This window comes from Chamaea fasciata, unplaced genomic scaffold, assembly GCF_029207755.1.
Source record: "Chamaea fasciata isolate MVZ Bird 193981 ecotype frontalis unplaced genomic scaffold, bChaFas1.0.hap1 SCAF_1, whole genome shotgun sequence".
NCBI classification, from domain to species: domain Eukaryota; kingdom Metazoa; phylum Chordata; class Aves; order Passeriformes; family Sylviidae; genus Chamaea; species Chamaea fasciata.
In genome coordinates, this window is record NW_027094086.1 from 108,681,836 (window position 1) to 108,693,910 (window position 12,075).

Genomic DNA, 12,075 nt, shown 5'->3' on the forward strand with positions numbered 1-12,075 from the left:
GTCAAACCTAGCCAGAAATACTGCAGCTATTGGGGGTGATGATATGGGTCACACAGTAATTATTTTGAGCCAGGAATATATAGTGAGACCGTATCAGAAAATTGGCAGAGAGCACTGCTTTCACTTGTGGTTATGTAACAGCTCAGTGAGAAGGCCAGACTGCAAGACAAGTACCTTTTCTTCCATTGTTACATTAAAAATGTGATTTTCACCAAAGCTAGGCTGAGCTACAGGCTGATAACATGAGACATAGGAATGGCATTAATTTGGTGCACAGATCTGTATCAGAGATCATGTAGTCTTCATGCAATCAGGAAAACACTCAACTGCTGCCCATGAACTACTGCCTTGTAGTGAAAATAATAATAGTACTCAGAAATGATGATGATTTTTGTAAATAACAGCTTCATCACTTCTCTGATTCCCATTTGCTACAGATTCACTGATGTTTGGGCTTTTTGTTTGGTTTTGTTTGTGATTTTTTTGCTACCTCAGTTTAATTGTGTCCTTCTAGATCCTTCTCTGTTGGCAGTACTGTAGCGTCACACTTCTTTCCCGTGCTTATGAATAATGAGGAGGCTTTTTGATGCCATGTGGTATCATGCCAAGCATATAAAGCAGGAGTAGAAGAAGGAAAGGGTCACATTTGGAGTGATGACTTTTGTCTCCCCAAGTAACCCTTACTTGTGATGGAGCCCGGCTTTCTTGGAGGTGGCTGAACACCTTTGCTTGTATTATGCAAGCATTTCCTTATTCCCCATGGGAAGTGGTGACAGAAATTCTTGTTCTACTTTGCTTCTGTGTGCAGCTATTACTTTACTTGTTAAACAGACATTAGTTCAACCCAAAAGTTTTCTCACTTTTACTCTTCTGATTCCCACCTCCATCCCAGCAGGGGGGTGGTATTTATCTGCCAGCTGGGGTTAAACCACAACAGCCCTTCTTGGTGTCAAGTGTGAGGCTCAAGATAATGACAGATTGGATTGGCATGTGCTAGATTGAATTTATAGCTGTTATTACTATGTAGCTATTAATCTGCAGGCTCCGTACTTGCCATGGCACACTTGCTTGCCTTACTGCTATCATCTGCACTGACTGGAGCATGGAATGGCATTGGCTGAGTGCAGTTATTTCCTGTAGGGATTGTGTTCAGTTGCAGCTGCCCTTCAGCTAAGTCAGGCATTATCTTGTGTACTTGTGTGTAATCACAGCACAGAGCTGCACCCAGTCTCTTTAACAGCAAGATTTTAAGCAGCTTACTTTCATGCTGTTGGTAGCTCCTTAATTGGTTTAGAGGCACATACTTTGCTTGGATCTGTACTGCAAGAAGGGGAATGAAGAAGCTTTTAATAGGCACTGCTATGCTTACTGTGTAGTGTATTTTATGCACTTGCAATCCCTTCCTCTTATTCTTCAGCCTGGGCCCAGTATTAAAGCAGCTGCTTACATAGGACAGGAATGCTGCAGAGCAATCGCTGGCAAACAACGTTCAAGCTCACATCGCTGTGCATGTGCTTAGAAGGATCTGTCACACTCCTGCAGAGTAACATAATGTCACTGTTCCTAGATGTTTGCATGTACACCTCTCAGCGACCCTAATGCTCCTCTAACAGGATTCACTTGCTGCCTTTTTTTCTCCTCAGATGCTGCACTTCCTCAAGTCCTTAAAATCACAACCAGTGTCTGCTCTGTGGGGGCAGCAAGCACACACCTGCATCGCTGAGTGTTCTCAACCTTCCTGTGCCTAGGCCAGTAGGACATGGTGCCTATCCATCCCGACTGATACCTGCTCTGCATCTCCATCACTGCCACAGTGAGTCCTTTCCATGGTCATTTGCTAAGTCTGAGCTACTCCCTTTCCATTCAAACAGCTCTTTTTTATCTGTCAGTGTTTGGTGGCTTGAAGTGACTCCTGGGAGTTAGGGTGAGATTAATTGTATGAATTGTTACTGGCAGGAAGGAAAAGTTAAGTAGGCTAAGGAGGGTGGGGAGTGATATCTTCGAGTTGTAACTGAGAGGGGAGGATAAATCAGACCTTGGACAGTAGGTGTCAGGGAGCAAACCAGGGCTCTTAATTCCTACACATGGGCGTGCATCAAATAGGAGTCCTGCCCATCTTCACATGTGGCTTTCCCACAGAGTATGGAAGGAGGGCAGGAATCAGTGAACAATGAATGCTCTTGGCAAACTGCTGCATTGAAATTTAATACCTCCACTCCCCTGTCTTACAGAAACTGGTATAAGCCTGGAAGACTACTATGAATGCTCCCATTCAGTGGAATTTTCCACTTGGTTAATATACATATGCATGCTGTGTGCTGCTGGGATGCTGGCAGAGTGGATGCAGGGACTACAGAATAAGTGGCTTCTTTGATACTTCAAGTACAGGAAAAATATAAGTGGGTAATGATAAGAAATGGCTCATAAAAGCCAGCTCTTGAAAGTGCTGTAAAATAGCAGTTATTCAGGAAGTGAATGGCAGGGTTTCACAAAAGACTACTTATCAGAGACCCCACACATCAAACTGAAATGGTGGTTTTTGTATTTCTATTTATTTCAAGGTTTGCAATCATCAGGATTGATACAAGGTTAATAAAAAGCCCCAACATTTCTGACAGTGCCAGCAAAGAGTGCCACTTCCACCTTTCAATTTTCTCTGTGCTGAATCTCTGCAGATCTGTAACCTAGACGAAGAGAAGGCACCTGTAGCTCTCTGATTTTATTGGAACACAACGTGTACTGTGGAAGGGGCTGATCCCAGGTTCCCCACTAGCCTAGCTGAACTGCATCACTTGAAATGCTGAGCTCCTAGAGGAAAAAAAGGCCAGTGCTGCTGCTTCTTACTGTTTTGACTCTGTTCTATCAGTACAGAATCAGAACTGGCTGTGGGTTCCTGCCACCATGGAGTGTAAAGAGCTGTGAAATCCAGGTAGTCAAGCATCTCCTTGATGCAGATGCACACCAGATGGGGTAAGACAGCACAACCCCTGTCCTTGATTTTTGCCTGAATAAAATTGCTTCCTGATTACATGCTGGCTCTGATAATCACGATTTACATTTTTTTCTTAGGCACTGTACAGCAAATCTGGAACATAAATTTCAGTGAGAAAATAGGCAGATCTTGGAATACTGTAGAAGCTATATTATTTCTCCAGGCCCAGAACTTTCAGAATAAGAAGGTAAATTGGAATGAATGAAGAAATTATCTTTATGAACTTTTGGTGCATGTACAACTTTGAACTTTTTTCCTCAGGTCCATGCAAGGTTCTCCACACATTTGTTGTATCATTAGGGCCCCACATACAGGCCCTTACTCGAGAAATTATGCATCTACTTTCTTGAATGTAAAATTTGGCACAGGAAGGCAATTTAAAATTTGAGTTTCTTAAGAGGAGCCTCTAAAGCTACCTTGCACACAGGAAAGAAAGATGACAAAAGGGAGCTCAACCCTCCAATCCCCTACTGATGTCAACGTCATCCCTGAAGAATGTTCCTTCCAAAGGTCAGATTACCTACGAAAAGTGAAATTTTAGTTTCTTAAAGGAAGTTTCCAAGCAGGGCACTTCAAACAGTGTGGTTTTCTGTTCTAGTCTGTGTCTGTGAGCAACAGCACCCCTTCCACTTTGGCCTAGATAAGAAAAACATGTTGTGCTTTGTCCCGTTACAGTTATCAGCATTATAATGCTTACTTTGAGTTTGTTCCTTGTTAAAAGCTGAAGAAATGACGCATTGTAAACAACAACATCTCTGCTGTGGAAACCAGTTCTGCATTACTGAGTTTTGTATTTAGAAAAACTTAAAAAAAAGTGAGAACAGTTTACAAATTATGAAATATGAAAAGGAAAAGAAAGAAATTTTATTCTTTTACTGGTATTCTACTTTCCCATTTTTATTTTTTGTAGGAAAAAGAAAAAAAGGGGAAGTAAAAATGGAAGAGGAAGGGCATGTTCTTTTCCTGATTTCAGGGGCCATGAATATCTTTATATGAAAACTGAGATGTTCATACAAATCTCAGATGCCAAAGTAGGGCTTTAAGTAATATGTGTAACTACTATCTATGCATATTTTTATGAAATTTCTATGCAATTTATATAGGAATCTCAAAAAAAATTAGATATAAATTTTGTTATGCATCTGTCCATCTATCTGTCCATAAGACAGACTGTTAAAATATTATTAATTGGCAATGCTTATTATTTATGCAGTGCCTAGAAAGGTGAAAATAACCAAACCCAATACTCTACACATATTGTTCTGGTCTACCAGAGAATCAGTCTGTTGCTAATGCAGGACTCCCTATATTTAATTAGTTTGAAGAGCCTCTTAAAACATTTCTTTCAGCAGTTCTTTGATTAATCTCTTTGTATAATGAATGACAATGGAGCCTTCATCCCCCCTACAAAGGCCATGTAATGCCACTTTCAAGGTTTATAGCTTGTGTAGATAATAATACATGTTAGACAAGTATAATACATAGTAGTACAGAAATGCAAGTAATAGTGCAGGTATTTTAGAAGCATAGATGAACCAAAGGAAGATTAATGGGATTTGACAACATGACAAAAAAGCCACTGCACAAGGACATCCATCCTCTAGAGTCTTAGTTCTGTATTACTGTGAGGGGAACAATCAGCAGAGTAAAATACCCCTTTGATGAGTGTAATTTGGCAACAATTTGCAAACATGATAATGTGCCTTATTAATTCAAGGGCATTTGACATAGCTGTCTTGACATTTTCATTTCAGGAGCTGCCAAGAATAATCTGGAAGAGTAAAAGAGTCTTATTGGAAAGTGCCTCCTTATCTTCAGTAATCTAATAATCTGTAGTGGTAAGGTCAAGTAATTTTTAATGATACAGACTTTAATTCTCTATCAATTACTACTTTTAATTACAGCTGAGCTGCTGAAATGTATAGAGGTCTTCCTGGAGTTAAAATGAACAGCTATAACTCTGCTCTGAATAGTCCACTATTGCCAAAGAGACAGCAGTTTCCTTGCTCCATCACCACCTCCCTGGAAATCAACTGGCTGCAAAAACAAAAGCTGCTGAGCCCATTACACATCATGCCAAAGATCTGGCTGTGTCATAACTCATATCCATGACAAACTGAGCCAAGATTACTGAAGAAATTTTTAGTGGCTTTTTCTAATCTATACCTATTTGACTTTGCCTTTCCATGTTTCTAACCAGCTAGCTACACTAAGAGCTGTGGATGTATTTTCTAGATAACTGTGAACATCTCCATGGGCCATGACTTTTTAAAATACCAATCAGTCTGACACTAAATCCCCCAGGGAGAAGGGAACACCTTGCCTGGGGGCCATGAAGGCCTGCTCAGAGCAGGGCAATCCCAGTACTGAGCAGCGCAGTCCAGGCTGTAACATGCATACTGATCACTTGAAGTGTTTTGGGTAGATTAATAAAAGTACACAACATTATTAAAGCCAAAGTACAAATTTTGTAGCTCACCAGCCACCCTGAAAAGTCACAATTCTCCCTTGATTTCATATAAGAGTTTTTTCTGACTTACCTAAAGACCTCACGACTCCACTTTCCCATGGATTGTGTAGCTTCAGAGGGTTTGTTTGGTGATGGCACAGTGATAGCTTTACTGATCCTGCAGGGTACTACTGCAAGAGTCCAGTAAAAAAACCTTGTTTATAAAAAGAAAGTAAATCAAAACTGAGTGTGTTTCACATCAAATGAAGACTGTATTTTACTCCTTTCTCTACGTGAAGGACTCTCCAGAATTCTAAAATAAAGATGCATATAATGACCTTCCAAATAAGATCAGTGTAATTCAGAGAATGAAATTAATACTTCAAGCCCTGGCTTTGTTTGTCACTTACCATCACTGTAGTTTCTTTTCATCCTTAATTTTTGCTCCTTTCCAGTATTTCCTATAAAGAGTTTTGTTTAAAGGAAGAAATAAAAAGAGGGGTTTATGCATCCATTATTTAATGATGGACTTCTATCCTGGGGGAAAATAGGCAAGAAGGATTCTGATGGCAGAGTGAAGTGAATTAAAGAGCAAAAAATTTCCTAAATTTGGCTGAGAGTTTATGACTTAATTTGCATAACTCTAGTTTTAATGTCAGTGACTTCTTTCCTGATTCATTGCTGGGATTTTTTTGTTTTCAAATTTAATTGCTTGTGTATTCATTTTCACAATTCTGGAGCCAGCATCCATGTGAGATCTAATTTAAGGACTGTATTTCCTCTTTAGAAAATAAGAGACAATTTCACAAAGAGAAGGAAGAATCAAGAACAATGCCATTTTTTTTTATAACATACTTTTATTTCTTTTCAGAACAGCATTTCTTTTCTAGGGCTTCTTAGGAGGGGTTGTTGTCTTTACATACTTGCCTGCATGCAGTTTTTGGACCCTCACCATCACCAAAGGCCAGGAGAGGCACCACAGGCTGCTCAGACTTGCCTAAGTGGACCTGATGCACAAGGGGTACTCTTGGGCTGGGCAGAGAGAATTCTAGCCTGCTCTGCCTCCTCACTAGCTGATGTTTCCTGGAAAGAGCAAAGTAGCCTGCACATCACTCTGCTGTAGGAGCAACTAAATTGTACCTCATCAGAGGTGTCTTAACACTGTTCATATACAAGGTATGTGCAGAACTTTATTTTCCAAACAGGGATAAGAATTGGGTGCCAAAAGTTCTCTAACCTGCTCTCTGTGGTTTACTTTGTGCTCCGCTTCTCAGTGCTGATGGTGTGGCCCCACAAAACCTGAGCAGTCGGCAGAGGTGCTGAGCATCACGTGACAGTGAGCCTGAGGGGACACAGGATCACATCCTACAGGAGGGAGCTGCTTTAATTTCCCTCTGAAGCAACATGGGCATGCACAGCTGGTGGACAGCAGGGCAAACCCCGGGAGTGGGGGACTTGTTGCCAAGCCTTTGCCTCCTCAGTGCAGGATGGTGAGTGGGAGGAACAAGCTGGGGGGCTCAGTTGCTGAAGGATAAACATCCTCTTGCTTTGACCACGGGACAACAGTTTTTACACCACAGTTAACACCACATGCAAAATATGTCTGAAAAATGCCTTCCCTATCTTTCTCCTTATTTCTCACCATTTTTACTGATAAAGTTATGTCAAGCATCCCTGCTAAACGGCTCCTGTGAATATCTGCCTTTATTTTCTCGCCTTCCTTCCCTCTTCTGGAAGAAAAAAAAACAAGAAGGCAACAAAAAGCTTCCAAAATAGAGTATTTAAAAAGCCTTAATACTATAAAATGAGGCACAGAGTAGGACAAAGAATTGTAGAAAATGCACGTTGAAGATGTAATGAGTGTTTAATGAAATTATGAGAAACTTACGGATGCTCAGGTGCTGGAGCTTTGTGGTTGCCTAGGACATCCTAGAAAACACACAGAGGTGTCTGAAAAGGCAGTAGGAGTTTTCTGTGATAAAGGTCCTCCCCAAGGAGTAGCAAACATTTGTAGATCTGATACAATAGAATACGGAGTTTGCTGATTTCCAGTTAAACTGGTAAGAGCACAGTGCCCCCACATAAACAGAGCTCAAAACTTGACTGTTTTACTGGTGAAACAGGAGTGACTACCTCCTAAATGCCTTTTCCTAAGGCTGCATTGTCCTTGGTTCCTAATTTCTTTACTGGTGTCAAACAGCCTATCACAGGTAACAAAGTGAGGCCCATTTTTGCTGCAGCTGGAAATTTCCTTTAGCCCAAAACTAGTATTTTTATTTTTGAGGGCACACTTGTCTCCTTCCATGGCACTGACAGGTAGCCATGAAGTGCTGCCCACCCTAAGCACAAGGTGTTCACACCATGGGAAAGCCTGCAAGTACAGAAAGAGCAGTAAAGGCTATAGGAAGTGAAAGCCTAAAATACATTGTACCTGGGTCAGAGAAGCAAAAAAATCATGATTCACAGTTCTAACTTTGATTAGTGTCGCCTCTTCTGCTCTGCAGAGAAGCCTCAAAGAAATCACTTCTCTGTGCTGTTTGAAATTAAAAAAACTAATGTATACTTCTGAAAAGTGAAAACACGACATCTCTGGAAAGAGAATGAAAGCAAATAAAGTTTCAGTCATGGCCTCTGTCGGACTTATAGGAGCTCCTGTTCTATCCTGTAAAAACCTATGTGTGATTCCTTAATCCTGTTCTGGATTAAGGCTCCTCCTTAATCAAGACAGGAAACCATTCTGTCAAAATACTCAAGAAACACGCTACAGAGTCATATTCTTACAAAGTCCTTTCTGGCAAGCAAGAAAGCCACTAACAAAGACTTTTCTGACCTTCATGGGCACATCAATTTTTGGATGCTTCTGCTTCCATTTCTACCTCTACCTGTCCTGCTGATTGGACTAAAAGCCCTGAGGGTTTTGTCTCTGCTCTGTCACAGCTCTCCTTGCAGTATTGTAAACCCCAGCAAGATGTAGGAGACTGCAGACCATATGTGTGCGTGGGGATAGGTTGAGAGATGATTTATTTTAAGGCCAATGCATTATTTCCTGACAGTAACTAACAGAAGAGTTACACTCAAAAGATATTCTGGAAAGACTGACTTTTGCAGAGTTGGGAACACTGACTCACTCCTGCCATCCTCTTAATTTCCAGTGCATGATGCAGAGGTGAAGGAGGAGAAGGATGGGAGTGATGTCTTCCTTTTGCTCTGATAGAAATAAGGGCTGGTTTCTGACTTGGCTCCCTTCCTGAAAATGGGATACTGCAAATAGCAAGTCACAGATAGGTGGCTGCTGGTGCCTAGAACAGATAGACAAATTTTTCAGTTGTCACATTTTCAGACCATTGCCTAAAATACACCAACACCATACATTCCCCAAGAAAGAGAAAGAAAGACAAGATTAACTGGTTTTCATGTGATCTTCTCATACCAAATCTAGAATAGGTAGAATTACAAATGTCACCAGAGATAAGTTTAGACACACATACAAAGATGCACCTTTTCCAAAGAACAGGTCTGCTTAAATTTCCTTTAAATGCCACATTTCATGTCTGCTGCTAAATTAGTGCATTTGCTGATGGAAATGCTCCAATTTTATCCCCATGTGTCACAGTGCAAGTGCTGTCCTGTCATTGGGTTGCATCATATCAGAGTAATGCAGCTGAAATGAATGCAGTAACATTGGAATGCAGCTGTGTTTACAGCAATGAAAATCTGAGGAATTGCATTATTTGGGCAATGTAAGAAGGAAAATCAATTTAAAAGGGCTATTTAGAATGGCTGGTGCTTTGCTTAGATAAATTATTATTTTTGCATCTGCATTAAAAAAAGGCACTTTTACTCCCTCTATGACTACAGGAAGACAATTTGATGCCAATATTTGGAAATAATTTAGACAAAATTGGATGCAAAGAAAAAGCATTCTAACACAAATTAATACAGTGCCAAACCTGTAATGGTAGTGAATTCCTCACAAATACCTTCACCGATGCCTTATAAATGAAAACTGGTCTCCTGGAAAAATTTCATTGAAAAAGTTCAAAGTACAATCCAATTGTTCACAAAGTTTATTATGTAGTGCAAAGTTTTCATAAGGTGTATTCTGTAAAAAATTATGATCTCATTGAAAAACAAAATCTAGCTGGGATATACTTTCGTGTATTTGTCTGTAAACTAAGATATTGCATTTGGGAGCATCATCCCAGATAACTGTACATTTAAGTGTGAAAACTCCAATTTGGCATTCTGAGCTGGGTCACATCACCGGACTATTGCTTATATTTAGAGTCCCCCAAGACATAAACTGGGAATGCGGGGAAGCTTAGCAAACCTGCCCCAGAAAAGAAGCAAGTCAATGTTGTCAGGACGTTTTCCTTTGAAATTAAATGAGTTGTAAGCATGCAAACAGTTAATAAACGAAGAATGAGGGCAACACAAGAAATTATACACAAAGACAAATGATTGTATCTTCCTATACTTCACATTACAAACTCAAGAAAAGGCAACCTCAGCCTTTACTACAGAGTCACCAGCCTAGGCAGGATTCTCCTAAGTTTCAAAAGGCAAACTTCAAAGAGAATTTGGATACATTTCCAGATGGGAACCTCAGCATAAACAAGGACTTGTTTCTCTGATGATTGGAGCAAAGGCAACACAGAGGGGGGCTCTTAGGGCAGTGTTACATCTTGGTACTGAAATATTGCTCAGTGTAGAAAAATATATGTTAATTCATTTCCAGGGGGAAAATGTCAGCTATATTCCAGTGGAAGGGAAAAACACTAACAGCAAGTGGTATTAGAAATAAATAAACTGTCTGGCTGCAGAACTTCAAGAGAAGAAAATCATACACATTATGAGTTTAGTTTTTCAGCTACTGCAAGGCCCTAGTAAGACAACCCCTGGGGTTCTGGGACATTTTTTAAGTTTCAGCTGTTAAATCCAAGGTTGGAGTGGCTAACAGATTTCAAAGGACTGATGATGATGATAATGATGATGATGAGGAGGAGGAGGAGGTAAAAGACAGAAGAAATGAAGGCTGACTTCTTATTTGAGAAATTAAAAAGACAACAAAAAAAAGCCCCCAGAATTAATGGCAGACCTATGCAGACAATTATTAAATTCTCAGTAATTCCCCTACACTAGCAAATGCCTGCAAAAAGGCAAATGTCTCCATCTTCTTTACACCGCTAGTAAATCATCTCAGCCCTACAACTGCAGGTGTCCTGGGCAGCTGGTGCAAGGGTCACTCTGACTTTAGCAGCCAAGTTGTTTCACTGGGCTGTGGAACAGACCTTTGCTGCCTCTGTCACCCCCTGAAGAAATACTTTTTTTTTAAATGGTAATACAACACCTTTGCCTTCACATTATAGTTCTTGAGCTATGCTCAACCATGCTCTGACTATGTCTCATTTGTCCAAAGAGTGTTTAAAGAGAGGTTTCAAAATGCAAACAGAATCTAATAAAATCTAATAACCAGTATTCAGTTGTGTGACCCAAAAATGTTGAACGAGAGAGAGAGACCCCATGGTCAGTGGAGAAATACTGTGGAAAATACAGTCTGCATTATGCATTTAAAATCAGATGTTAACAATGTACTGTATGACATGTTATAGGTGGGAAACGAAATAAAAGCCTTCACTCTCAAGGTGCCAAGCTGCCTACTTACAAAAATAAGAAACTATGCAAAAAAAAAAGCGGAGAAAGAAAACATTCAGTCTCTTTTCCTATTGACAATACACAGTCTTTCCAAAAAGTCTGAGCAAGTGGCCTGAATGAAATTAATAATCACTTTCGATCAGAGGACTTTGCTGTATTAACTGTTTATTTATTTATGTATCTGTGCACACTGACAACCAGCAATCAGGTAAGAGTCAATGTCTTTATTCCTAATGTGTCGTATTTTTTCCAGGTCATGAAATGCAGGTTAATATTTGATCTTCTATCAATACATCTCCCTATACTAAACATATAAAGGTTATTCCTGGAAAACACAACCTGGCACAGCTGTAAACTTACTGTGATAGTTTGTAGGAGAAAAGCTCACTGATTGTCTGGAGAATTTTACTGCAATCATGTGAATATACTGATGTCAACCCCTGTTCCAGTTATTGTCACAGGTGATGTTACAAATCAGTATTTAAAATATTTGACTTAGGAATTTAATATGATCTCCTATGGACTCTGTTTCACCATCACAGTAGCTGAATGGCGTTGATGGCTTCTGTCTCCCCCTGCTTATCTCAAGCTATTTTATTTGCTTGTCTTATTGATTTTCATGTTCACTTCATACATTGCCTTACTGGAAGCTGGTAATGAATCAATGTGGCCACCTAAATTAATGTTCTGTTCTAACCCCTGGGAAAGAGCCACTTACAACTGTTTATATAAAAATGTACCAAGTAGTTACTGTGCACATCCAAACAAGGGAAGACATATTTGTCTCAACACAACTCACAGAGGGAAGGCCTCTGCAGTCTTTCTGTTGTGTGCATATATTTTTAAATACCTGCCATGATAATAGAGACTTAAAAGGGAAACACTGAGCAAGCCAAAGGGATCTCAGTGCAAGCCCTCCATCCTAAGTCGTTCAGTTATTTGTGGCTCATCTCACAACCTTCTGCCTGTAAGTTGTGTG

General features: G+C 40.1%; 1 long non-coding RNA gene across 1 annotated transcript; it reads left to right on the plus strand.

Annotated features, from left to right (window-relative positions):
• The first annotated feature begins 1,706 nt into the window (after window positions 1–1,706).
• On the plus strand, window positions 1,707–8,107 carry LOC136286444 (uncharacterized). The gene is made up of 6 exons (XR_010719923.1): window positions 1,707–1,813; window positions 2,867–2,970; window positions 3,070–3,179; window positions 4,747–4,830; window positions 6,313–6,617; window positions 6,716–8,107. It is a non-coding gene; the product is annotated as an uncharacterized lncRNA (long non-coding RNA).
• Window positions 8,108–12,075: the final 3,968 nt, after the last annotated feature.